At 39.3% G+C, this 27985-nt stretch overlaps 1 protein-coding gene across 1 annotated transcript in view; it reads right to left on the reverse strand.

Annotated features, from left to right (window-relative positions):
* Positions 1-27522, reverse strand: part of LOC129725608 (liprin-beta-2) — a 162037-nt gene extending 134515 nt beyond the window's left edge. The window contains exon 1 of the mRNA XM_055681636.1: positions 27170-27522. The gene's annotated coding sequence lies outside the window, so the exon portion shown is untranslated. The remainder of the gene's footprint in view (positions 1-27169) is intronic.
* Between the last annotated feature and the right edge of the window lie 463 nt (positions 27523-27985).

Here is a 27985-nt window from a genome sequence, read left to right on the forward strand (position 1 = left end):
AAAGGATGGATTACTAGCTAAGTTTTTTAAAGTCGGGAACAAACGGCTATATAATGGTCTGAGGAGAAACAATCTACTATCCAAACTGGTTGAAAGGGCGTTTGCTTTTGAACGGCACGGTCTACCATGGACTAGATGTTAACCTTGAAACAGATTCTCAACATGTTTCGAGCACAGAACTTGCAGACACATCATCTGCCTATAGATTTCAAGGCGGCGTACGATTCAGTCAAGCCAAACACAAATTATGCTTGAATACGGTTTCCCGACAAAACTGATTAAGCTGATACGTGCGATTCTTGATGGTTCCACATCAATAGGGTAGCAGTCAAAATTTCGAGCGCGTTTGTGACTTTGGATAGTCTGAAGCAAGAGAACGGACTCTCGCACTTGCTGTTCAACATAGCCTTGGGCAGGTGTGCAGAGGATTGCACCATCATGAAGTCTCACATGTTTTGTGTTAATCGGAGAGCCGTGGAGAAGACGTCTTTATGGTTATCAGAATTAGACTCACCATAAACAGTATTAGCTTCAGCCTCCCCAGCTGGTCTCGAGGTACGATGCTGGCCTAACAAGCCATTCATCGTAGGTTCGAGTCTTGACTCTGGAGAGACGGTTAGTGTTAGTAGGATCGTAGCGTTAGCCCCGCAATTGTCCTGTACACTTAACGGTTGGCTGCGAAGTCTGTGTATAGTAAACAGAAGGCCAAGTTCCGAATCGGAATGTAGTACCAGAGCTTTGCTTATAAACAGTATTAAGATGGCTGGTAGAGAGCATGGTAGTCCAAGGATATTCGTGCTGCGGTGGTTACGTATGCATATTTGATGATTAATGAATTTATTTACCTTGGTACACGCGTAACAAGTGATAATGAGGTGTTCCACGACGTGAAGAGACGGAATGTGGCAGCGTACAGGGTCTGTTCCGGATTGCGCAACTAGCAACCTACAGATCCGCAAAAAAATTTAAGCTCATAAAAACGCTGATTCTCTCGGTGGTGCGGTGCATGACGTTTTTTATGCAGCCTCCTCTCTTTATATTTAAGGTTTAACAGATCAATATCATGGTTTCTTCTTATTTCTGTTTAGTTGCTGTAGTGTCTTTGAGTGGAGCTTTTTGATTTAACCGATTACGTTTGAGAAAAGCAGCCGCTTGAGAAACGCATTGTTACCTGATAAATACATGCAAGTATTCGTTCCAGGCAATTTTCTTCCCCTGACAACACCAAAATTCACAGAAATGGTTAAAATGTTATAATCTTTCATTTATGTTCAGTTTAAGCTGGAAGGATTTTATTTTCTTTTTGTCGACTTGTGTTAGGCCCGTAAATTTATTGATATGATTTCTTTCCTAAGTCTCCCAATCAGCGACACTGAGATTTTATCATTTTAAAATGTGTATATTTAAAAAATCACAAGAGTTTTGTGCAAAGCCACGACTGCAAAGTTGACGTAGAGCTATATACAGCTGCTTGTTGCAATACTTGTATTGTTGCATTCTAGAGTGACCGCAAGTGATAAGTATGAAGCAAATTTTTCCTTTACAATAATTCTTTTAATGATAGACGCCAAGATTACGATATATCTTATACACTGGTGAAAATAACTATAACGCCACCTCTAATATAGTGCTTTTTCATGAAGTTCTTAAACAAGAATATTTTGCTGTTGTATTTTCATAATCTATGTACAATTATTTATTGTTTTGTGTTGGATCATTTCATTATTTTAAGGTGGAAACGAATATAACACCATTTTGAAAAAAAACTTTTCTAAACAAATAATTCTCGAAAAAACTCAAAAGCAAATAAGATTAGTAATGTGCTGTTTCAGCTTTATTCTGTATAACCTCTTGGAGCCGCTCTGGCGTAGAATGAATGAGAGATTCTAGTGTATTGGGAGTAATTTTAGCTTACTCGTGGATGATAGCTTTTTTCAGTTGACTGACTGACAAAATTCTCCAATCATTCTTAAAAGGATTCAAGCCTGGACAACACGATGGCCAACACGATGGCCATTACAGGAAAATTATGAGCCTCTAGAATTTTTTTGGTGTTACCGGCGGTCTGAAATAAAGCAATATATTGCTGAAAAATAACGTTTTCGTTCATAACTTTTTCGTGAAAGAATACCATACCCAGTATTCCTCGGAATTCATTCTGGTTTATATTAAACATATTCTGGTTTACATAAGCATACTTTAAGTTGCGAGATACTCTCGTCTCCAGAAACATCGGAATCGGCAAGAATAAACTTGTTCATCAATGAAACCTCTGCATCTCAGAATTGATATTTCTCGGTCTGCGAGCAACCTCGTGAATGAAAAACCCTCCTTCATTTCAAACATCAATTTCACTCCGCTCGTTTTCCGTCAAAACCGTTCCCTGTAGCTTGGTTTTTAAAAATCTTGAATATTGCATTATTTTAAAGTACGTATGCCTTAAGCAATATCATACAACCTTCAGTTAACCAGGCTAACAGTTATTTTTAATGATGTTTAAGTCAGACACATGCTAGCAAACTGAACTAAGAAACTAACATGATGACGTTATAATTAATTCCAACTCTTGATATACAAAGATTCAAAGTGGCAACCTGGGGCGATTTACAGCCTATAATTATCATCACGAATCCGGCAATACTGCTATAAGGTTATATTCAATCATTTATGGATATTTTCCAGCAGCCTGCAGTCATCATCTTGAATTTTAAAAGGTTATAATTTGACCTAAGATGCCACTTTGAATCTTTTCAGTGTTACCACATTATTAAGTAACAAACAGGCTTACGTGTGTATACCACAGACTAACAGACGTAACATTGATACCTAGCTCCATCGTCCCAAAAAACGATCATTTCAAAATTTCCAATCGAATGACAGACATCGCACGATAACGCCGTCTGGGGCGCTGTGATGCCATCTCATACATATCTTGTAGTTCCCAATTTGATACAAGCACGTAGGCTAGCGCTGATGTCGAAATACAAGACGCAGCGACGCGAACACAGCAGTAGATGGTGCTAGTGTTACTAACGTAAAGTACTGGTATCATCCGAACGATGATATTGTTGAAAATTTGTTCAAAGTGTTATATCTGTTAGTCTGTGGTTATACGTTAACTTGCGGTCGTGACTTTGCACAGGACCCTTTTACTATATTTTACTAATGAAAGTGCCGCTGCACCTACCGCTGACGCTATTACCATCATTACTGCTACTGGTACTCGCTGCAGCTGACGTTGCTAGCATGTACCCGAAAATATTAACTCTTCGTATTTAATTTGTCCTCGAAAGGGCAATTTGTTGTTCAATCTAATATCGCTTCTTTGGGCTATTCATGGTAGTGGTAATATAGCATTCTTCCGATAACACAGTGGAAAGTTGTTTTCACACTGAAAATTAGAATGTCATCACTCCAGAACGTTCGTTGGTGTGTTGTCAAAATGAGGTAAATTTAAATGGTAAGAAGTGCCAGCTGATGTATTTATTACTAATGCTGCGACACTGAATTTTTTACTAGAGGAAGTGCCGCTGCACCAGCTGGCTCTGCCTCTACTGCTGCTTTTAATCGCTGCCAGTTATAAGTTTAGTTTAGAGACATATAGAAAATAAAACAGAAGAATGCAAAAAGGTGACATTTATATTGTAAAATGGCAAAGGTGTAACTCAAGTAAAAGCAATCAAACGAGTGAGAGAAGAAGGAACAATACCTTTTCTGGGGGAAGCAAACTATACCGAAACATAGCGTTAGCAATTAAAGGGTGACACGAAGATGATGAGATGATCATGATGTGGGTTGTTGGTAATTGGACAATCGGGTGTCGACGGTCAAAGGGGGTTGCGTACTAGAGAAATGAAGAATTTTAACGACAGCAAAAACGACTACAAGGTGAATCGGCACAGCTCAGAGTCAAGACAGACACACGAGACTATAAGTCAAAAGTAATTTTCCCATGAACCTAACGCTGTGCTGCATACTAGGAAGTTTTGGAACAAATTGTTAATGGTAAGTGGTTTTTATGAAATATTTTTACTTTAACGAAAACAAAAATGCTATAAAGGCGGGAAGCTCGATACCTTTCTCCAAACCCAATTAACCGCAACAGAACATTTTACTCACTGACACCCAATGGCTTTTCAGCAATAGAACCGCATAAAGAAGCAAATATGACTCATCCTTTGATTTTTTGTATTCTCGCTCGTAAGACAATATTAAAGATACATTATGGTGAATATTAAATTAATTAATTTTTATTGTTGTTTTCGATTATTTAGAAATGGGAAAAAAATAAGTTCTCAGAAAAAAATATTCCGTTTTTGGTAAATGATTATCAAGGAGCGTGTTGCAAAAAATAGAACTAAACGTATAAGTATTTCTGACGTAGGACTACATCTATCTGGAAATTAGGTGCCTAATTCTACAGGCCACAACCTCAATAGAACCAGCATTGGCTATGGGAAGCGACTGAAACTCGATACCCCTGCGGATTCCAATAAGAACACCTCCATAGGGTTCGGATCGATCTTTACGAAGAATAACGTAACGAGAGATGTTGAAAAAATTTACATCAGTCAACCATGTCTCCGATACACAAAAAACATCAGTATTCATTTCTGAAAGCATGGCTTTTAAGCCATCAATCTTCGGAATGATACTTCTGGAATTCCATTGCAGAATCGACAAACTACGTTTCGGATTACTTCTGTCCATTTCCACTAAGAAGAAGTTCACTGAGCGGCAGACGAGACTTGAATATATCCCAGATCTTCGATAATAAAGGGGAGAGTGATTCGATTAACTTACACCACACCGGATCAATCTTGAGTAGATCACACACACCATTCAGCAATTCAGTCAACCAATTACTTACATTGGTTGCCTGTTTGTCTTCCACTTTCTGGAATCCTGGTACGTCTTTTGTTTTTTGTAGCAAAGGCCAAGCGGAGCTATTGTTGTTCGAACCATTAGAAGCAACAGGTGTACTAATGGCTAAACCAGCATTTTTTTTTTCTTTTCTTTGGGGGATTATAACTACAGTGTGCTTGATTTGACAAACCGTCATCTGCGCCGTTCGGAGTGTTTTCTAAAAGTGAGAAACTGTTTGATGTAATTATTGGGGGCATTGAAGCTTTTAGCATTTCAGCTAGAGATGCTTTGCTACGTGAAACAATTCTGTTCTTAACATCTTTTCTTTTATCTTGATACGCTTTACACACTGTAAGTGTATCGTGATTGTTTTTACAAAGAATGCAACTGTTTTGACTTTTAGTACAGGCAGAGGACTCGTGATCTTCTCCACACCTGATACATTCCACTTTATTGGTACAATATTTCTCGGTATGTCCAAACACGTTGCAGCGTTTACACAGCATTATCTTGGGAGAATAGAGCCGAACAGGAATGAGAACCTTTTCGACGCAAACACAATCTGGGATCGTTGTACCAGAAAATGTGACTCTTATGGCGTTAGAGGCAACTCTGTTATCTGTAGCGTCCAGCATAGTAAGCCTTTCGCATTCCAAAATGGGCACCAAAGGTAGATACGGATTATAAAATTTTCCTTTCCCGAGGTCAATTACCTGCTGAGGAGTAAGGGTTTCATCATAAATGACGCCATCAATTTCAACTTGGTCACAAGGAATGTACACGCGGTACAGACCCTGAAAACGTTTCAAATCGACCACCTGATTAGCCTCTTCTCGTTCACCAAGAATAGCTCGACATTTGTTATTGTTAACCCTCGAAATCTCTTTCACCGAAGTGAATTGACTATGTAATTCCGCTGAAATTAGCAGTAACTGGATCGGTTTTGTTATCCTACGAAAATACACCACAAAAGGGCCCTTAGCATTCACGGGGTATTTCCTAATTCTAACATCTCTTGGGTGAGGAGAGAGAGGCGATACGTGAAATGAATCAGGCTTCGAACCAGAATCTGTAACGGGCTTCGGATCGGGTGCAGAATCGGAGCGGGAATCGGACTGCACACCAGGCTGATCTAGCAAGTCAATTTCAGGGTCGCCGTCCTCCTCGCAGTCCATTGCAACAATGGATTCGAGGAGACAAAAGAAAAAAATCACCAAAAACCGAAACCTTTTGTACAGTACACTATATAAATAATGGAATACTTAGCTGAGCGTAGATAAAGCCTTCCAACAATAAATTTCCAAACAATTCGGTTGTACACAGTTCACGGGAGACAGCTGATAAATACGTCTGTTCACGACAACTGCTAGCCGAGCACTGAAGGTGGGATTTTTTCTTGTTTTTCTTTGTTCCATTTTGATATATCACACAGATAAACAACCTATTTACACCTATACACGTACATACACACATACACATATATACAGCCAGTGTTCATTTAGTTGAACTGAGTCGATTGGTATACAAGACTTGGCCCTCAACAGATTCATTTGGTGTTCAAAGTTGAATATCCTATGTAAATAAATACTCTTCGATCAATATCTCGAAATCTAAACCACTAATCAAAAATCCACTCGGTAGCATTCTGGGGGAGCACAGTAGCTTTCATTTGCATATAAGATCATCAAAATCGGATATTGCGTTCTATAAGAAAGGTGCGTTAGTATTTTGCGACACATACATACAGACAACATACATACAAACACACACATACACACACATACACACGAACAGACATTGCTCAGTTCGTCGAGCTGAGTCGAATGGTATATACGGTTCGGCCCTCCGGATCTTGGATCTATTTTGCGTTTTCGACCGATTTTTTAACCTTTGTTTAGTATAACAAAGGTAAAAAGGTAAAATATTATCGGTAATCTCGTGCTTGATTTCACCTGTATATCTGGAGGCTGTTAAGAAGTACTTAGTAGCTGCAAAATTACCCAAAATGGCTGCAAAATTTTGCCCGAAATAACCAGGTAACAAAAATCATCGGCAACTGGCACCTTTTGGTGCCCCAAAATTATGCAATTGAAGTTGATAGTTGAACTTTTTTTTCTTACAAAACGTAGCTGAAAGCGGCACAAGCCATGCAAAAAAGCTTATAATCGAATTCTTGCTTTTGAAGTAGAATACTTCTCTCAGGAAGTTCGGCTACATGGGGATGTGAAATGAAAATCTATAAACGAAAAAAGTGAAAAATATGTCCAATTTCAAATGCTAATAAATCGGTTAGTAATCGATGGATTTCCTTCGTTTTTGCAGCAATAGATTGGAAAACCTTCTATATTTTTTACTACTTTGCCCTGAAACTCCTAAAGGTAGATCTATTAGCTTATTAATAATAAAAATATTTTCAGAGCCAAAACGGTTTATTTGATCGGTGGAATGTCTTTGGCAAAGTTGTAAATAATAGGTTTATCCTACAAAAAAAATACACACTGTATCATTATACCAATGAAACAAACAGTTCTTATGTTATTTTTTTCTAGAAAGTTAAGCTTATTTTCTAATTTCTCCATGGTTTTTTTTCCTGTATGGACTTCCTCACTGCGACCAGAATCGTTGATCTATTGTGAGATATGCCCGGTTGTCTGCTGTATCCCTCACTTCTATTATTAGCAATACTGCTATTGAGAAGTGGCATGCTTATTATTATTTTTCTCAGTGCATGTGTGTAATCTGCTACCTTTTCCTTTAACATGCCTACTGTTCTCCTTTACCAAGCCTCGTTCCCTCCTGCCCAATATCACCAATTATAATTCCCTGGAGAAGTTTCGTCGTGCGTCCTTCTGGCCAGTTTTATGAGGGACTTATTTTTGTTAGGAGGAAGTCATGCAAAAGTATTGTAAATTTCGGCGTAAAGGAAGGGTAACTGGTGGGGTGCCTGAGAATAAACCCATGCTTAAAGTTCCTTTTTGACATCGAATGGTCTGATTGTACTAAGATTCGAACCCTCGACCATCCGCTTGGCAAAGCAGACTCTGTAACCTTGCGGCTACGCAGCTCTCTCCATGGTTAGACAACAACGATATTCAGCAAACCTTTTACAGTTTTCAGTGAAAAAAATCACAAGAAGATTGTATGCAAAGCCACGACCGCAAGGTTGAAGTAGAATACTTTTACAAGAAAGATAACCTGGCTGCTTGCGTGTCAGTCATTTTTTCTAGTAAATAAACGTTGACCGTTCATTGGGAGTATTGTAATTTCTTTTTGTCTGATATTTTGAATGAAGTTCATTGGATATTTTTAAATTTTGTGCAAATGAGAAGTTGAAGTGCTGCCGAATTGTAATATGCACATTTAATACGACATCATTAAACGGGAACGGAACAAAGGCTACGGTTATGCAGAACGCGAATGCCGGCGCGATGCGATTCGCCTTATCGTGGTGAAATGTACAGCTCTTTTTAAGGCGAAGTAGAGCTATACATTTCAACAGATTTCGTCTTGCCGAATCGCATCGCGCCGTTATTTCCGTTCTGCATGACCGTAGTCAAACACTAAGCGACGCAAACACGTAATAATAGTCAGAGTATGCATTTAGATGAAGATAATTAACTTTGGATTATAGCGCAAAACGAGAAAATATTAACTCTTCAAATAATCATTTGTGTTCTTCAAATTTCAGTTTTTCAATTTAATATCCGATGAAATGTTTGTTTATTATCTGATGAAGCTCTTATATAGGCCAAATGATGCATTCCCAATTTACTAGGTCCATAACTCTGCCGACCGTGCTTGGGAAAGCGCGGTATAACGACCAATCAGAGGTCGAATTTTGTGTTTTGACAGGGCTTAAGAGTTTTCAATAGTACAATAGTTCGAATGATAAAATTGTAATTTCATGCATTTGGTAGGAATCTTAGAAGATTTTCTAATCGATTGCTGCAAAAACGAAGGAAATCCATCGAAAACTAACCGATTTATTAGCATTTGAAAATTTTCTCACTTTTTTCAGTTTTAGATTTTCATTTTACATCCCTATGTAGCCGAACTTCCTAAGAGAAGTATTCTAATTCAAAATTAAATCTTCATTAATTCATTTGTTGTCCTTATAAGGACACGAACTGCTTCGCCGTGCTGCTCCCATTTACCTTTACATCGGCCTCAGGGAAGTACCGGCTGCATCTGCATCTACCGCTGAGGCTGTCACTATACTGCTATTGGTACCAAAAGCTATGAACTCTTCAAATAAGTGTGTTATTTGTTCTCAAAAGAACAATTGTTCAATTCAAAATCGGATTTACGCAATCGCATCTCTGTAATATAACGTAATAACGGCTTAAGCAGTAGCGCCTATTTTAATCAGTCAAAGAAAACAGGCCTCAAACTCATGCATTTTGATCAATATTGACAATTTCAATGATGGAAACGAAAACTTTGATTGTCTAGCTGCCTTACGAATATAAGTAAAACCGTAAATCACAAAGAAATCTGTGAACAATTGCAATTGAAACAAATCGACCTATATTGCAGCCATTCAGGAGCCACTTCGGGTGCTGAAAAAAACGCCTGCAAAACAGATGGAAACTGCTTAAAATAGGTTCGGGGTGATTGGAATAGCGTCCCTCAATTCGTAACTTTGATTGACGATTGTCAAAGTTTGCTAACTTAGTTTTACAATCTGAAAACAAGTTCTGATAGAGAAAACGATAGCGAACAGGATGATATACTTCAGTTTGAGTTTCACCCAACACATTTCGAGTTTTTCGTCTGAATACACAGGCGGTTCCTAAAGCTGCTTAAAATATGTTCCCTACCCTAATATTCTTCTGAACAAACTGATACAACTTTCCCATTAGGCCTCTGCCATAATAGACGCGAAAAGCGACGCGAACCGATTCGCTCAGCTGTAGGTTAATGTACAGCCATCAGTAGAGCTGTACAACAACCTACGGCCGAGCGAATCGGTTCGCGCCGCTTTTCGCGTCTACTATGGCAGAGGCTTTAGAGAAAGTTGCTGGCTGATGTATTCACTTCATGCAAGCCTGCTGCTGATGCTTCCCGCTACCACACTGAAACAGCATTTTAGTGAAGGGAGTGTCGTTGCACCATCTGACCCTGCTACTATCGATGCTGATATACCCGCTGCAACAGCTACGCTATCCGTAGCCATGCCACAGTTGTGGCCGCCATTGGTATCCGCTGTACCTGCATCTGCTGGCCCTGCTGCTATCGATGGTGAGATCCGCTGAAACTGCTACGCTTATTCGCAGCCATGCCACAGTTGTGGCCGCTATCCGCTATCGATGGTACCCACTGCTCGCTCCCGCTGCTGCTAAGGGAGGACTGCTGTCGTCGCTGTTCAGAACTACTATGAGCGGCTTCGACTAAAACAGGCTCTTATATAGGGATTAAAATAGCAATGAATTATTTTACGTACGTGGTGGAATAATATAACTTGAAAAATATGTGTGACTTCATTCTGGTTCAGAGCGATCATTTGATAAGCTCCACCTCTTTTTTCAGTTTCTAAAGTTTTTCCTCAGTTTCGTAGCACGGATGCACAAAAATGATTTCTTGTGAACATTCTGTCGAGCCGGACCGATAGCACTCTCATTGAAGCAACAAAATAACATGTTTTGTGTCGTGTTGTGCAGCTTGGTTGAAGAAAATGTTCCCGTCCCCATGTCGCATGTAAGCAGATTATTGCGTTCAGTAGACAGTAGATAGTGTATCCAGCGAATAAACACCGATGGTGCTCTCACACACGCAACGGTTTTAACCCGTATCTATTGCGGTTTGTAACATCAAGCGATTTCGTTTGCTCGCTGTTGCGTGTTGCATCATGTTGCAACTTGGCAGCTGGGAGACGACGAAATTCTGTTTATGCTGATTGATTGAGTCGACTTCATATTAGCCCTGCATAGCCGAACTAACTGCTTTTGTGGATGCGTACTAACAGGGCAGTTTATTTTTCAATGTCGGTTATGCTGATCGCAGCCTTTGCGCTGCCCCTACAGTGGGGGGTTTACTAAATAAAGTAAAAATTAGACAACTACAACAGGATTTGATTGCATCCCGCACAGAATGTCTGCTTGTGTTGATGGCAGAAAATTATTAACCTTCAATTATTTTTTTTTATTTGCCTTGAAAAAAGCATGTTGCGGTTCAAAATCGGTTGCTAATTACAACCTTTGAGCTGCCCTAACATTGGGGGAATTAAGATACACGGACAAAATGCACTGTGGAAGCTATTTCACATTCAGTAAATTAGACGGGTGCGACAAATTTAAATTGTTAGGATGCAACACAGAATGCTTGCTTGCGTTGACAAAAATTAGTAACTTTCAATGACTTGTTTATTTGCCTTCAAAAAGGCATTTTGATTTCCAAAATGGGATTTCCTGATGGCAATCTTCATGCTGCCCCAACACGGGGGAATAATGGCTGTCTGGCGACACACGCTGAGAAAAACCGCGCTGCTCCTGAGACGTGGTGACCAACCACAGGGCTAGTGCTGCTGCTAAGGAAGGACGACTGCTGTTGTCGCTGTCTAGAACTATTATGAGCGGCTCCGGCTGAAACAGGCTCTTATATAGGCCAAATAGCATGTTTTCAATTGCAAGGTATATGATCATGTCGACCGTGCTTGGGAAGCAAGTATATAACGACCAATCAGAGGTCGAATTTTTCGTTTTGACAAGGCTTGACTATTTTCAATAGTACAATAGTGTCAATAATGATATTACAATTATCTTATTTTGGGAAGAATCTTAGAAGATTTTCCAATCTATTGCTGCAAGAACGAAGGAAATCCATCGAATACTAACCTTCACTTTTTTCGGTTTTAGATTTTCATTTCACATCCCTATGTAGCCGAACTTCCTGAGAGAAGTATTCTACTTCAAAAAAAAACAAAAAAAATGAGCTGCAATTAATTTTAGATTTTTATTTTTATTTTTTTGCTGCAGGACTAAATTATCATCTGCAATTTTGCAAAAGACGGCACACTGGTCAAACAAATCATTCTGCCTCTAAGCATATTTGCAGTCATCAATATTGTTTTTTCATAAACCCTTTACACAAATTGGTCATTATTAAAAAAAAAATAACAATACTGATAGCCTATAGGAACACCTGTGCAAAGGTTCAGCCGAAAAAGGTTGATTTATAAGGTCTGAGTCTACAACATTTTCCTACCTGCCGGTAATATTCAATTTGCTAAGTCAAATACGCATGAATAGTATCAATCATAGAAACAATGGCCGATATTGGACGACAATATCGACGACAATTGAATTGACAAAATTAAATAATTCTCGACCGATTGAATACGTCGCAAAAATGTCATATTATAACTTTGTGGCAAAATGAGATACACCAGCTCAGCAAAAATAAAAGCGTTATCTATTCAGCCAGGTATAAGGTACGGCAAGTCATCCGAACTTTATAATCATTCATCTCTATTTTCAGCGACGCATTTCACGGTTGTAATTTTCTTCGAGTTCGGAAATCAGTCCACGCGGACCAATCCGTCCCTTCTCACAACTGTCACATTAATGTCAGCTTACAAATCCGATCAGAGCGATGACACAAAAAGTAGAGTAGCAGCATCATCACAAACCTTCCTGCGTTAGGTGTGAGAAAGCAACATCCAAAGAACGAGACGAACCAAAAAAGCACCCACACGGGCACACGTGATGAACGCGGTTGGGGGATATCGGAATGACATATGAAATCGTACCAATCACCTGCTGTAAAAAAGGCAAACATAGCTTTTTTTCGCTATCTACACATCCAAACGGTCGATGATAAAATTCCAAAAAGATATCGTCCGGTAATGTTCGGTCGTCCTTTTTTCCCTAGAAATCAATGAGACAGGAATTTGCTAAGTATATGTTTTCTTTTGAACAGATAAGGTAGAAATACAATTTCTCTAGTTGAGTATCATCAGTAATCTCTTATTTACCTGGCCAGTTTTCTAAGCAGAAGAAATAACTAAGCGTCTTCCTACATTTAATCCGATTCACAGAAAAGTTCCATTTATTTTTTTGACATTTTTTTGGTATGCAAAAAACTCGGCACACAAAATCAAATCCAACCAGCACATAAAGCCACAACAACGTCCGTACTTTATCAGTATGTTGACATTGCCTGCTTAATCTTCGTTGTAGACCGAAATTAATTCCGTTTTACAGGCTGATGATACCCACAAATTCAACAGGAAAAAAGCTTCCGCCATGGTCCGGGCAGCCTTCAGTTGACAATGTGTTAAATATCGTTTCACATCTTCTTCCTCGCCCGGCCCGGTTCACCACATGCTGGTATTCAAACTGACCATCGCATTGTGGAAAGCCCTGGACAGACAGCGAACAAAGCCAACCCGCTAGCTGCCGCTTATGCTGCTCTCGGAAAAAGTGTGAAAAGGCGGTAGGCAAACTAATCAGCACGACAAGCACACTGTGCAGCGGTTGTCGTTTGGTGCCCGTCGATGTCCTGCACCTGAGATAGCTCGAGGCTTGAGGCTGCTGCCACGTTTGCCATGGTTCAGGCCCAGTTGTTTACCCAGTCTAGTCGGGACGTTTTCACTAACAATGGAAAAATCGTACGGGTTTTCCACAGTTGTTTTTTTTTTGCTTCGCTATGACTAAACGCTTGAAACTAATCTGTTCTAGAATTGAAGGAGGCTCGAACAATATGGTGTATGTGAAAAATCTTCAAACATCTTTCAAGATCAGAGGACACGCAACCAAACAATGTTCAATGTTATTTCTTTTTGAACAAGATACGAAAAATAACCTAACAATGGGTTTCATTTCCTGTTGGGTGCTTTTTGCCGTTATGAGCTGTCTAGCACGACAAACGAAACCTCGCCGGAAGGACGTCTGGATCGGGTGGACGATAGACGAACGCAGGTTTTGATGAGCCCGATCTGATGGGATTTGGATCAAGAAACTGTCAAGCCTATGCAAATGGACCGCTCAAAGCAAAATAATAAAAAAGGGACAAAAACCAAAAACCTCTCCTCACGGCGCCAACAGATTGTTCAAACAAAAATTGAGTTCAATAATTTACAATCCCGGACATCTTTATCGTGAAGCAGTCTGCCAGCAGCCGAACCATTGAATTCGGTTTTCGAGCGCAAAATCTAATCAGCCCTGCGACTTGCAACACGATGCTTCGATCCGGTCGACGTTTCAGCCATTAAATGAGTTTGGATGGCAGAGACGTAAGGAGAGAGGACAACAAAACTGGTGATCGGGAAGCGCAACCGAAAATTGATTTTCCTCTTGAAAGAAATTTCATAAAGGATATCAAAATCCCGGCTGCCACAAAGGGTCGCGTCGTTGAGACTTCGGGGGTATTTTGTTCGTTGGCATGGGTAAACTGCTACTAGCGGCAAGCACAGTTTGGACATAAAGGAAACTATTTGTTGCGAATCAAGAATAACATTTTGTTTATGCTTTTAAAAAAAACTAGGAGAAAGGCAACAAATTATTCGTGATCAATCAAAAGGAGTGGACTAAAATGTGATATTTATATTTATTTTTTTACTAATTCTTTTAACTAAGCATGCTTCGAACAAAGTTGATAAAACATCAGGTAAAAATCAATTTGATATTTATAACATTTTGTATCGGGTTTCTGCAATTCGAATGCTGTTACCCAGCTGTGATTTACTAGAAGATGGGCATTTCATTCTGACCAAAACTGGGTTCTACATATAATCTTCAACGACTTTTCATCATTCTATCAATTAACTTGTTGTGTCATTGTTTGACCGGCATCAACATATTCAACTAAAAGCAAGTTATATTTGGCCGAAACTTAACCCACCGTGCGCACCGTTTGATGGAGCTGACGCGATAAAAAGGATGTCTACCCGTCAAAGCTTGCATACGATGCAACAAGAGTGATAGAAAACATCACTCGGATTTGCTGCTCGTGACGCTCCTTGCAACTTCGCTGCAAATGATGGATCAATTTTTACGCTGGAACAGTTTTTATTGCCGACAAAGCTTGCCGGATTCATATGGTTCCAATGGGCGCGGTTTGTTTTGACTTTCCCTTGGGGGTTCTGGTACAAGTAAGTTGATAGGAACAAAATCAGAAAGCGAGAATATCTGCAGGATGATGTTCTACCATGTTTCCTATCAAATATTACATGGTGGGAGTTAATGAAGATGCATAACAACTACGCCAAAAAACTTGCGGTGAAATTTTCCCCAGATAAAACTCACCGGGCTTGATTTTTTTTTGCGTTTGGTCAGAAAGGAAACTTTTTCTCCCGTATCATTGTCATGTGGATAGAGTTTTCAACAATTCAACAGACGCTCTTACGTTTTAAATTCCCATCAGCTTTGAATGGCATATGGTAGCCATGCAAAGGAGGGGAAGGATGAAAAAAAAACTTTCTCTCTGCTTAGGGTAGACAAATTTCTCGTGATACGATTCTCCTCCATCACTTGGCACATGGTTCCACCGCACTGATTTACTCGTTCTGTGACAAGGATCCGCGTTTTGTGGTGCTACTTGCACAGTTTTTCCCTCCATTTGTGCTAATTCGAGACAGTATGAGAAATGACTGTGACTTGATGAGTCAGTCCGGGGGGACATTAATATATGGCGGAAATGGATGATTTTTTGTTCTACAATATGCAAACAATTGGTTTTTAAAATTAAACCTGCGACTGTGTCAGAAGAAAACTCAAATGATTTTATCGGTAAAAAGTTCCTCGAATCCTAATCACTTCACTAGTTTCGTTTTATCGTGTCGCCGTGACATTTAAATGGCACAGTTTCCACTGAGCACTAAACTGCGTCACCAATCTATCTTTTGCATTCTTTCTGTTCATCCAACTGTAAAACTTGGAAAATGACACGCTGCAGTGATAAGTTCCCGCCCCAACAGCTTCCTATTTCATATCGAAAGAAGAAAAGCTCGGATCGGAATGAATCAAGCAATGATTTCACTCCAATCCGGTGTGCTTTGCATGGGCGTCATTTGAAAAGAATCATCAAAATAACTCATATCGATACATTCCCGTTCCATAGTGATTGTAGATTGAATGTGTGCCAAAACCCGGCACATGTCGTCTCACATGTCAATAAAATGCATTATTGTTTTGTCATCTACAGGTACCATTCTTGTCGGTACGGATCAGTTTTGAAACAAAACAGTTTTACAAGCATAGTTTCCACACATGAACATGACCAACGGCTCAACTATGTGAAAATTCTTCCCGCTCCACAACGCTCGTTTCTGTTCTAGGTTTCCAAAATTACCGACATGTTACTAAACTGCTCCCCACGATGAGCTCGCATTCTCCGAGCAAAAGTATTTACTCATTACGCCCGGTGCTTTGCACGTGGAAAATTTCCCGCACCCCGAGCTTGGTTTTAATCAAGGCAAAAGCAACCGACCCATGCGCTGACCGCCGAAAACTGAGCGAAAATTTCCTGATCCTGTCCAGAGCATCCGGTGAGGCTGAGGTGGAACAACGAACAACGTTGGGGTACCCATAAAAACCCTGCGTGGGTACGTACGTATGCTATCTCGTTTTAATAACCACATCCACAACGCCAGAACGCCGCAAAAGTATGCCACTTCCGACTGTATAGTTGACTGATAATATATATTTTTTCAGCATTTGAATGCGATGTTCTGTGCGGCACACACTGCGAGTTGTACAGAACAGTTTTAATACACCCATTTCCCGAGCTTATGGGAAATGTTTTCTTGCGGGTTTGCCTCGGGATGGGAAGACATTTATTAAGCTTGAAAGGAATGACAAGGACGGTTGGAGTTGTAAAATTTTATTGTCATGATGCTCGTGAGTCGTGATGCCTTACTCCGCCGCGTATGGGAAGGCGCACTGTACCGGAATACATTTAGTGGGAATCGTTATGCATTTTTGTAATGGGTTTGGCAGCAGCAGAACACAGGTGGTTGAAGAACTAGAATAACACTAAACATTTACCCCCCGGAAAGCCACGTGTTCAACGCGGTGTATTGTTAAAATGAAAACAAGACGACGGTTGTGTATACTCTTCTTGTTTGAAGATTTTCAGTTCTTCTTTTCGGTATTGTTACGCTGCTATACTATGATAACTAGTCGAGTCGAGTTGATCGATAAAAATAACCGGATCTTGACGACTGATTTGTTCGAGAGACGGTAAAGGTTATTCTTCATAATTTTTAGTCGGAATGTCTCACTTGCTTACAAGAAACATTCAAGGCAAGTTAAACCAACACTTCAAACGGTCTATATTTTCCCCTTGTAGGAGACTGAACCATTGCGAACGTTTTATGATGTAAAGTTTGTTACCTCACTTAAACGGTCTCTCTAAATATTGGTTTGTTCTACATGTCAACTCTTCCCCTAGGTACGCAATCTGCGTCGTAATATTACTCGGCATTCGCAGAGTGGATTTTCCGAGGTATCACTTTCAATGCCGCAAAGGTGGCATGCATTATCATCAAGATTGCGTAGCTTCTTGAAATGATACTCACTCTAACAGTGCCCTGTAAGTAGACCTGTGAATCTCATTAGGTCTAGTCTTATTGGCTCTATGAATCTTTTCGATTATCGTAATCCGCTTTTGAGTTTTGATGTCTAAAGATTGGATTTCAGAATGATATTTGGAGACAATTTTTGGTCTCTGAACGTCATTCTGGTTCCGGAAACTCCCATATTGGGTGGTATTCGGTCATGTTCCAAAACCGGAAGTTTTCATTTTAAATTAAAAAATAACATTTGGAGTCGATCTTTGGCTCCTATGCATCATTCCGATCATTTCAGGCTGTATTCCGCAAAAACTGGTTGAAATATCTGTTTAAGTTGTCTGGAAGACCCCCTTCCCAAGTCCAGAGACGTGTCAAACCACCATAGTAATTTATGTTCGATTTGTATAAGAGCCCTTCCTTTGAAAAGATTTTTCACTTGCCAAATTTGGTTCCATTTACTTGATTAGTTCTCAAGACGTGAAGAAATTTGTGTTTCATTTGTATGGAAGCCCGCTCTTTCAGAAGAAGGAGGGGTGTCGAACCACTATGAACATTTTTCTTACTCCCAAAAACCTTAACATGCCGAATATGGTTGCATTTACTTGAACCAATCAAGTTCGAGTTGTGCGTAATGTGTGTTTTATTCGTATGGGACCCCTCCATTCAAGAGTAGGAAGGGGTGTCGAACCACCATGGAAATATTTTTCGGCTTTAAAAGCTTTTACTTGCCAAATTTGGTTCCATTTACTTGATTAGTTCTCGAGATGTGAAGAAATTTGTGTTTCATTTGTATGGGGCCCCTCCCTTCAAGAATACGGAGGGGTCTCAAACTATCTTAGTAACCTTTCCCGGACCCTAAAACACTTATATATAAAACTTCACGACGAACGGTGCAGTAGTTTCCGAGCCTATATGGATTACACAGACAGGACTGCATTTTTATGTGTTTAGATTAAAAGAAGAAGACTAGATACACCTAAAAATGTTCGTATGGTGGAACAAACACAATGGCACAGGGGGCTACGTGTGTCGATGCACGCCGCATCTCGTAACTTTTTCCTTATTGTTACCGAATCGCCAATTGGCAACTGAAGACACTCGTGAAATGTAACTTTCTTCTAACCGGGACGTAAACAATATCAAACAAATTTCTGACGTCTCTTGTGCTTGCATAGCTTTAGCAGTCGATTTATGAAAAATTGAGTAGGGTGGCAATGTCAATCGACTTTCCGAATTACGCTTAGTAGTAGTGCTCAGAAGTTTCCTCTTTTCGAAAAAAGCCTCCATGCAAAATTTTAGCTTAATTGGACTTTGGGAACACGTGCCAGAGCGGTCAAAATTTCACTTTTTCGACTAATGGAAAAAAGCACAGGTGGTAAATGTCTCAGAAATGCATGAAACGTCGAGATGTGGCGATATCTCGATTTTTTTCAAATCGACTTTCTGGGTGATTCTGAGAAATTTTTGAGCTGGAAATTTCCCTCATCTCAAAAGTTTTTAAGTCCCAGAAAGTCGATTTTTTTTCGAAAAACCTTTTCGAGGTAACACCAGTTCTTGACGTTTCAGGCATTTTTAAGACGTTTGGCATCATTGAGCGTCGTACATTACGTAACGTAACGTCTTACATTACGTAACGTAACGTAATTACGTATGGAGAGGGGTTGAGTCTGCGCTAGTTAATATTACATCCGAGGAAAGGGGGAAAAGTTGACAGAGTGACGTAACACGGTGCTCCCACAGACCGTTATTATAAAAAAATGCACCAGAGAATCTGAGTACACCATTTGATTCGTTATGACGTCCAGAATCTCTGGTCAAAATTTCAAAATCATCGTACGGTACATTTTTGAGTTAGGCCCTTTTGAGAGTCGTAAAGTACGAAAAAGTGATATAAAAACTACAAAATACCCAATGTAAATCACGTTTTTCAGCCACAATTTTATGAAACAACTTCCAAAATAGTTTCTACACATTTCAAGTATTATATTTCAAGACATTTACGATTGGTGGAAAGATTTATTTGAAAATTCCACAGTGCACAGTGGTTTGAATTCGAAAAATCGTGATCGTTCTAAATTTGACTATGAAAAATTGATTTTATGTACTCAATGTCTTCAGCAAAACTGTTTCATGGAACAAGGCCTTACTTTTGGCGTTTTTGGTTTTTCGATCAATCCACCTAACAGTTAGATAAAAAAATTATTTTTTCTAATTTTCAATATACCAGATTGATTCCTTCAGCAAAGTTGTGTAAAATTTTAATAGAAAAACAATTGCTAAATACTGCGATGTTCTATCTGTACATTAAACACGACAAAATTGAGTTTTTTGTGGAACACCCGTTCTTAAAATCAGTTTTTTGTCTATAATTTCGTCTGTAATGGTCAAAAGGCCCGAAGCGACATTGAACGTGTAGGACGATTGGAGGATCTATTTATTGTATGTTTATGACGAAGTTTATTATAAAATACTCGATTTCAATGTCTTTTTCGGTAAAAATAACCATTGCCGCCAAACAAGCCCGTGACCAAAACGCACCACAACAAAGGTCAATATGCTCCAGAAGCGCTTGAAGTCTCGAAGGTAAAATCATTCTGCCCCAATTTTAATGTTGATTGCTTTTAGGTAAAAGTTGACGAAAGTTAGTGAAATAATTTGAAATACTCATAGTATTATAAGCTCCAAAAGTGTAAAGGTTAGGAAAACCATAGTTTTTTGTATTATTTACAAGTCAGTTAATCATAAAAGCTTAAATTCATGAATAATTACATGATGGACAGAGCCACAGCCAGTTGCACAGTTTTTTGGGTATTTTAGTCATTATGGCATACTTTTTTTATACGAGAACTGTATAGAAGCTGATTTTTTATGTGGAAAGCGAAGATTCGTCATAAATAGCCACATGTGTAAGTATTTTGAGGAATTAAAAGTATGGGCCATCTTACCCAACTGGTACGTCTTGTACGGTTCTCCCCTATTTCTGGGAACTTAACCAAAAAAAGTCTAACAAATTTCACTTACGCTGAGAAATTTGAAGTTCCGCACCATCTAACTTTAGCGAGTATATTTTGATTTTAAATTTTATATGAAAAACACATATTACCCCGAGGTATTATGGGCAAAACAGTTACAGCATTTTCGATAAATGTAAAGTCAAATTTCCATGTTATTCTTGCATTTTAAAAATCAAATTGCGTTTTTCCGGCAAATGAGTGCTTTTAAATTAACATTTTAATAATTTGAAATTTTAAGCTTGAATTTAAACATCGTATGAAAAGTTTTTTTCATTGATGGTTATCATTTATGATATAATTTGTTTTTTTTTTTTAATTTACCGCAATAAAATATTGTATTGGAGATAAATAGCCCATGATTATTCATAAAACATGAAACAACAATTACACTGGTCAACAAAAGTAAAAAACAGTGTTGCCCTAAAGCTCAAAATCGTTGCAATTAAAAGATTATAACTTTTTCATCATTCCTGTGAATTTTAGAGCCCTTAATACAGACACAGTAAGTGCTCGCCGGATTTACCGCTGCTATGTTGGCTTACGGGAAAACCCAGTTAAGTCTCTGAAAGAGTTTTTTTTTCATTTTCGCCTATTTTCCGTCGGTTTAGTTTCGCCACTGTTGTTGTGCCAATCACCGATGCCCGGCCCGGTGAGACGACTCCACCCAGGACCCTAGCTCACGACCCGTTGATTAATGGACCGGTGCCAACGTTTCCTAGGCCTATTTGATTAGCTTTCATATGAACTGTTTTTATATGATGACCTATTAGTTTTTGCATAATTGCATAATTTTTGGAAAGATTGCGGATAAACTAAACGGTCTAAAGGCTTTCGGGAGTGTCTTATCATGTCTCCAATTAGGAGGTTTGTAATTTTATATTCGGCTCATCTTACACACTTCTGTGTTTTTTGGAATAAAGAGTTGCTAGCTCTTCTAGAGCCTAACTGGCTGTATTCAAGCCTCAGTCTACCTAAACCGTTCGAATGTTCTTTAGACAAGGCTTTTGACAACCTGGATGCTTCTATCTTCTTGTTGTGTTTGGTTAGCGATTTTCTATACAGTTCCCAATTACCTGTTAGTTTTGCTTTTGCCAGCCTTCCTATTCCTATTCCACCAAGGTGAGTCTTGATTGGACAGCTTTCGTGGTATGCATTAGTAATTTGTCATATGATTAAATTTTAATTGATCTCCAACTCATCTTTGGTCTAAATTTCACTTTAAACTATTGATTAGTTGTTTAAAAAAAGCCCTCTTTCAGTCAAGTTGAATTTCAAAATGGCGTCGGATTTTCAACCTCTAGAAGTCTAGAAGATGCAAATAACTATAAAAGCAACGTTCCGCTGTCGGAGCTTGACCTTCTGTTAATTATACATAGACTTCGTGTCTAACTGCCAAGTATACAGGCAAAGTTTCATTTACATTACAATCTTAACCATCTTGGGATTAAACAAGCTTCGACTAACGAACAGTTACTGTTAGGCTATTAAAAGTAGTTTTAGGATCATAAACATGGTTACACTTAATGAGAACCATTCAATCATTTACGGTTCATCTAATCCTAGTCTGGGAACTTTCATTTTCCCAACCAGCATTCTACTGGTCAGTCCGCTGGACGAAGAGCTTGTACGTGTAGTACCTTGTCAAATTTTGCGCGTATCATTAAGCGAAAGTTCATCAATTTTAGATCACCTTACCATCCTGACCGATGGCGTGTGTTGTTGCACAGTTGACCAAAAGCCGCCACGTACCCGGAGCACAACAGCAAGCGGACGAAACTTTTCGTCGTGCTCATCAACCTCATCATAATTAATGTCCTCAGGCATCCAGCGAAGCCGATGAACGTCTGCGATTAATTGAGACGCGAAATAGAATCTGTGTGTATCGATTCCAGCTGGAAGTTAAATTAGAAGAATGTTCGACTAACGTACGTGGCACTTCACCTGAAGGTTAATTGAATGGTTTGTGTTGAAATTATTAGCGAAACTGCGGCACTAGTCGCGAAACGTGCTTCCATTGGACGCATTAGCATTTCTATGAGCTTTTACGACGTGGACAAATTTTGGTATTGCTTTTGCGGAGTCGACCCCTCGCTTCGTGGCGTTTTATTCGAGCCCGTTTTATTGTCTACATTCGCTGGTTGCAAAGTGGCGATTTTGTTTTGATAATATTCAGAAAATTGCGAAAAAGGAAATCGTTTTAAACAAATTGAAGTTCGTTGAGCAACACTTCTTAGCCGAAGATATGAATATTTGCTTTCTGGATAATCGCTGTTATCGTTGCAGTGAACTTGTAACCAAACCCAACTCGACCAAAATGCATTTCATCCTCGTATTGGTTTGGTTTGCTCCCGATTTGCTAATGGCTTCTTCATCGACCGTTCTGCTTTGCGAATAAAGGAGCTTTTCTACTTTTTGCGTTTTTGCGTCCGAAGAGTCGACTTGAAACTTTCCAAAAAGATAACTTTTCAATGTAAAGGAACCTCTAATTGAGTCAAAGTCATTCGTCATTTAAACAACTTATAAACTTACAATTCACTATTGTGATAGTTCAAATATTGATCGAGAGCATTCAAGAAACTGCTCATGCCATCAGCTTTAGCCTTAAAGGTTTTCTAAGAAATAACATACAATTCAGTAAATAAAAATAACAGCCCTGCTAGCGGATTGAAGGTCCGCTTTTGCTTCTGCACTCTAGATAGCACTCAACGCCGCAAGCTCGGTACCCATGATAAGGACATCAATGCATTTCTTCTTCGTATATTCTGAAAGGCAGCAAATGGAGAACAAAAGCATTTCGGGAAAAGCGGGTTGAATGCTGTCTGTATTTATGATGCACATTACTCCTCAGTTCATGGTTGAAGTGGGTGGGAGAATATCCGACCCAAATAGTCCCGTTAAGAACGAGCGACAAGTGCTTCTAATAGCAGTGTGAAACGAAAATATAGTGTTTCATACTTGCAACGTATGATCAGTTCATTGCTTGTTTTTAATTGGTATCTCAGCTTTTATGTTGCAAATTTATGCACCAACAATTACCATATTGAATCTCGTGCGAACGAACTTCAAATCAAACTTCCAGCTGCGTTGCAACGGAGAACACTCTAATTCGTTAGTCTCCGCTTGACAGCAAAAGTCCGACTTATAACTTTCTCGTCTTAACGCCCCAGACTGTATCCAGTGCATGAACCATTCCAACCTGTTTTACATATCTACTCCCGCGAAAGCAAGCTTAGGATGAAAATTTTACATTGCAAAAATGCATACGTGGAGCTCGAGCATACGGTTGCAGCAGACAAGCGTACCTAAGCGATACATTTCTGTGGCCAGCTATTCCCCGAAGCGACGCTGGATGGATGACTACAGGATGATGGAACGCGTGTGTTCAGACCGGAGGAAAATTTTCCCCACTAAACTCGTGCATCACTCATAAATCTCGCTCCCACATCAGCGGAACGATTTATGTGATGATTGGGTGGCCACTAGCCACAAGTCGGGAACCAGTCGGGTGAGAGAAGAGAGTTCGCCTTGTGGAGGATATACTACTACCGTACTCGGTACGGGCTCGAACCAGGATGAAAGCATCGGAAGCCGGTTTCATGTGACTAACACGGTTTGGGTGTTTGTAGGCTAGATCCCTCGGCTAACGGACGGTTGCGCTATAGTTATTGTCATTTATCGCTGCCGGCGTTGGTGTTAGTAGTCTTTTGCGATGCGGCAAACTTGGTTGCAAGTCTGTATTTAATTTATAAATCATTTTAATTTCGCTTATGACCATTCCGTATCAAAATAGTTTTTTATGACAATACGCAAGTACTAGACGTTAGTCGCTATATCGTTTTAATTAGAAATGGAATGTGTGATGATAGAAATCGTTTCCAAGAGGAAGGACAAAAACTATGTACATTATCATACAAGAATGCATATCCTGCGGTGCAAAAAATCATTGCCAGGCGTAAGTGCAGCGATGAAACTCCGAAGAGCGTAAAGAGCGAACCTTTACGTCTATTGATGAACGGGTGATTGCGCAAGAAATATGTAGAAAGTGGCGTTGGAAGACCCACCAGTGCTGGTGCACTTATTAATTTATATCGGGACAGGCAAAATTTTCTGCGAAGTTCAAGTTTATGTACGCACACGAACGTAAATCCTGACACAACTGGAAATCCAGAAGAACTCCCAAAGTAGATTAAAGTTCACATACAAAAAAAAAACTTAAATAAGGCCAGATTTAGGCCAAGATTCAAGTTCAAAAGGATACCTAAAACCAAGTTCAAATGCAAGTCAAGAATCCAGAATCAAATTCGGATTCATCTCCATATCTAAGTCCAAGTTCAAGTCTAGGCCCAAGTCGTAATCCTGGGTACAAAGTAAGATTCAAAATTAAATTCAAGTCAAGATTTAAGGGTGAATTCAAATCTTAATCCAAATTCAGTTCGAATTTACGTTCAAATCTACGTCTAAACCCGAATAGAAGGCCAGATCAATGTACGAGTAAAATCCAGATTCAAGCTCAAATTCAAGCCTGGATACAAACATGAAGCAAAAATTAAATTTTAGTTCATACCCACGATCATATCTGAGTTCAGAAGTAAATGCAAGTTCATGTTTCAATTCACATTTTAGTACAGATTTTATGGGTTCAATGAGTGCAATTTGGGTCACGGCTTTTTTTTAATCACGTTTCCTTTCTGTCCAGGCCAAACTTTTTTTTTCTATTGGCCTTGACAGAAAATAAATGTATTTAAAAGTCACCTGTGACCTAAAATTACAATATTGGATACATTATTTATTTATTGGTCAAAACACCGCTAAACTGGTACAAATCTAAGATCAGATTTAGAGTAAGATCCCAATTCACATCCCAATCTAGTTCTAAATGTGAATTGGAGTCCATAAGTAAATGCAGGGCCAAATCTTAATTTACATTATAGCACAGATCTATGATCTGATTTTAATCAACATTCAAGGGCAGGTCCACGTCCGAATCTAAGTCCAAAAGGTGAGCAGATTTTTCCGCAAAACGCAGCAGATTTGCGGGATCCTTGTGGAATGCAGATTCTTAGGATTTTGTGCAGCTTCGAGCCCAAGTCTCCTTATAATAATATTGATTTTGGCAGACTATTGCTTAAGAGGCGTCATTAAAATTCGAGTTCAAAATCAAGTAGGTTATCGAACGTGTTTGGCAGTGGTTTTCTTCAGCAGGTTTTCTGCAGCAGTCTTATACAAAAATCACTGCCGAAGATGTTCTAGACCCTGAACATTAGGATTCCTAGACTAGAACAAAGTTTATACCCCAGCCCAAACTAAGGGTAGACTCAAGTTTATATGTAAATGCAGAACCAAGCCCAAATCATTCATATCTGCAGGTGTCAAAACATCACATCCGTGACTTTTCATCCGTGACTTAATTCATTTCAAGATTCATATCCAAGCTAAAATCGAGATTCAAGATCGAAATGAAAGTTTCAAAGAAATTTCAGCTCCAAATCATTATTCAAATCCAGAGCCATATTTTAATGCAAGGTCAGATTCGAGATCAGGATAAGGTTGGGAATCAAGTTCAACTTCATTCAGACCCATGACCAGAAACATATCTAACTTATTAAAAAAAACGAAATTTCATGTTTCTACTATATTGATATACCCGATTGATTCAGCTTCAGGTCCAAGCGCAAGTTTGAGTTTAGATTCGATTCCAGATCCTCACCCGGATCAAAATTGAATTCGAATCCAGTTCTAAGCCCATTACCTAGTCTCGATATACACTTTCAAGTTTAGTTCCAAGATCAAATTGAAGTTTATTTCCATTTCCAGATCTGAATCTAAATTCATGTTTTCTTTTTCTCTGGCGACTTTTTGACCAGCATCGTCGATCTGTTGTGATATAGCCCGGGTTTTTACTGTGTTTCGCACTTCTATTATTAGCAGTACCACTATAGAGACTAAGTGACATGCTTGTTGTACATTTGTGCATGAGTATATACTAAATTCGAGCTTTTATCCATGTTTAGATTCAGAACAAGTATCCAGACCAGGGTTCCAATTATTGTTCTATTGATTTGGTAAGCTTAGTAAGCAAACCACACTGGTGGGAGAAGAATGTTGTTTTGTCATATCTGACGATGGCTGAATAACAGTACGCCGAAACGTCATGTAAAACAAACATAGTGTGTATATTTCACCGAGAAAGAACAACCATCCAAAGAGAATAAAATTATACGGTGACAAAAATCTCAAATATGATTAGAAAAGTCACAAAACAAAACAGAGCGTTAAAAGTACACCAAACAAGGTTTCTAGGTAAGCTCATTATAATAATTATGTATTTAAGCACTTCTATAACGTACGAGGCATTCCCCTTCTATTCGCAATTGTATTCCTATTTAAATTCTCATATGTTAACGATTAGGTTTGAGAGGCCAGACTATAGCAATACAAAGAACGCATACTTCTTAGTGTCCTCTATAATAGAAAAATAGGAACAAATACTAATGAGTTGAATGAAACGCCTGAACATGTTGGTCATTGATCATGGCAAAACGATAAATCATCGTGCTTTCTAATTTATTTCACCACAAAGCGGAAATCCTTTCCCGTGACAGAACCGAAAAAACCAATTCGATTCAATTATTGATTGCCACTGACGCGCTGGTACCGAAAATGACTAAGGTTTCACATCCTGCCAGCTGCAACCACCAAACTGATTTAACTTATATACCACCACATCACATCCAAACTCCCACCAGAGCAGCTCCAGTTGCACCAAATCCTTTTTTACCACTTCAAGCTTCATCCAGTATCCACCAATTCATTCCCCCATCATTATACGGAGCTTTGAAAAAGCCAAATCAACACTACGGGCTCCTTTATACCAGATTACGGAATCGACTCCAATGAACCATCAAAACATCCGCAGCCACGATCGAATTAGTACACTACACACGACAACAAACCGCAGCCCACCGTTCCCGTATTCAACAGGAGGGGGGAAAGTAAAGTTATTCACTAGCAAACAGAACTTGCCAGACTTCTTTGCAAGGATGAAAAACAGCACCAACTACTCGGAATCGGTTTAGGACACCGCGTGGAAACGCGCTTACGACTCGAACGACCGGAGTGCAAACACGGAATGGGAGAATGCAATCGCACCCGGAGTCGAATGGAACTTCACAAGGCTCTCGAGTTTCACCGTTGAAGTTTTTTTTTCTGCCGGGTGAAACAACCCCGAAGATAGTGAGAGCAAAGTACAACGGAGAGCCCATTACGATGATGGCCGATGATGTTTACGATGATGAAAAGTGCCGGCTTTTCCTGTTTGTGCCTTACACGGCGGAGGAGGGAATCTCAGGTCTCACGGTCCATTTCCGTCTGGCTCAGAACGGAAACCAGTTGCTCTCGTGGGGCCAGGCATTATTAACTGATGTTACACGTACTGTGGTCCCCTTTCGTGTTGCTTTGATTTTCCGTGATTCACTTGTGCTATGAAATCTCATATGTTCTGAAACTGCATTAGATCAGTATATGAAGCGTCTCCATCGAATTAGAACTATGATACCGCCTGGCTATCTATAAACGAATAATAAAAAAAATCCCA

The sequence above is a fragment of the Wyeomyia smithii genome, chromosome 2, assembly GCF_029784165.1.
Source record: "Wyeomyia smithii strain HCP4-BCI-WySm-NY-G18 chromosome 2, ASM2978416v1, whole genome shotgun sequence".
In the NCBI taxonomy this organism is placed as follows: Eukaryota; Metazoa; Arthropoda; class Insecta; order Diptera; family Culicidae; genus Wyeomyia; species Wyeomyia smithii.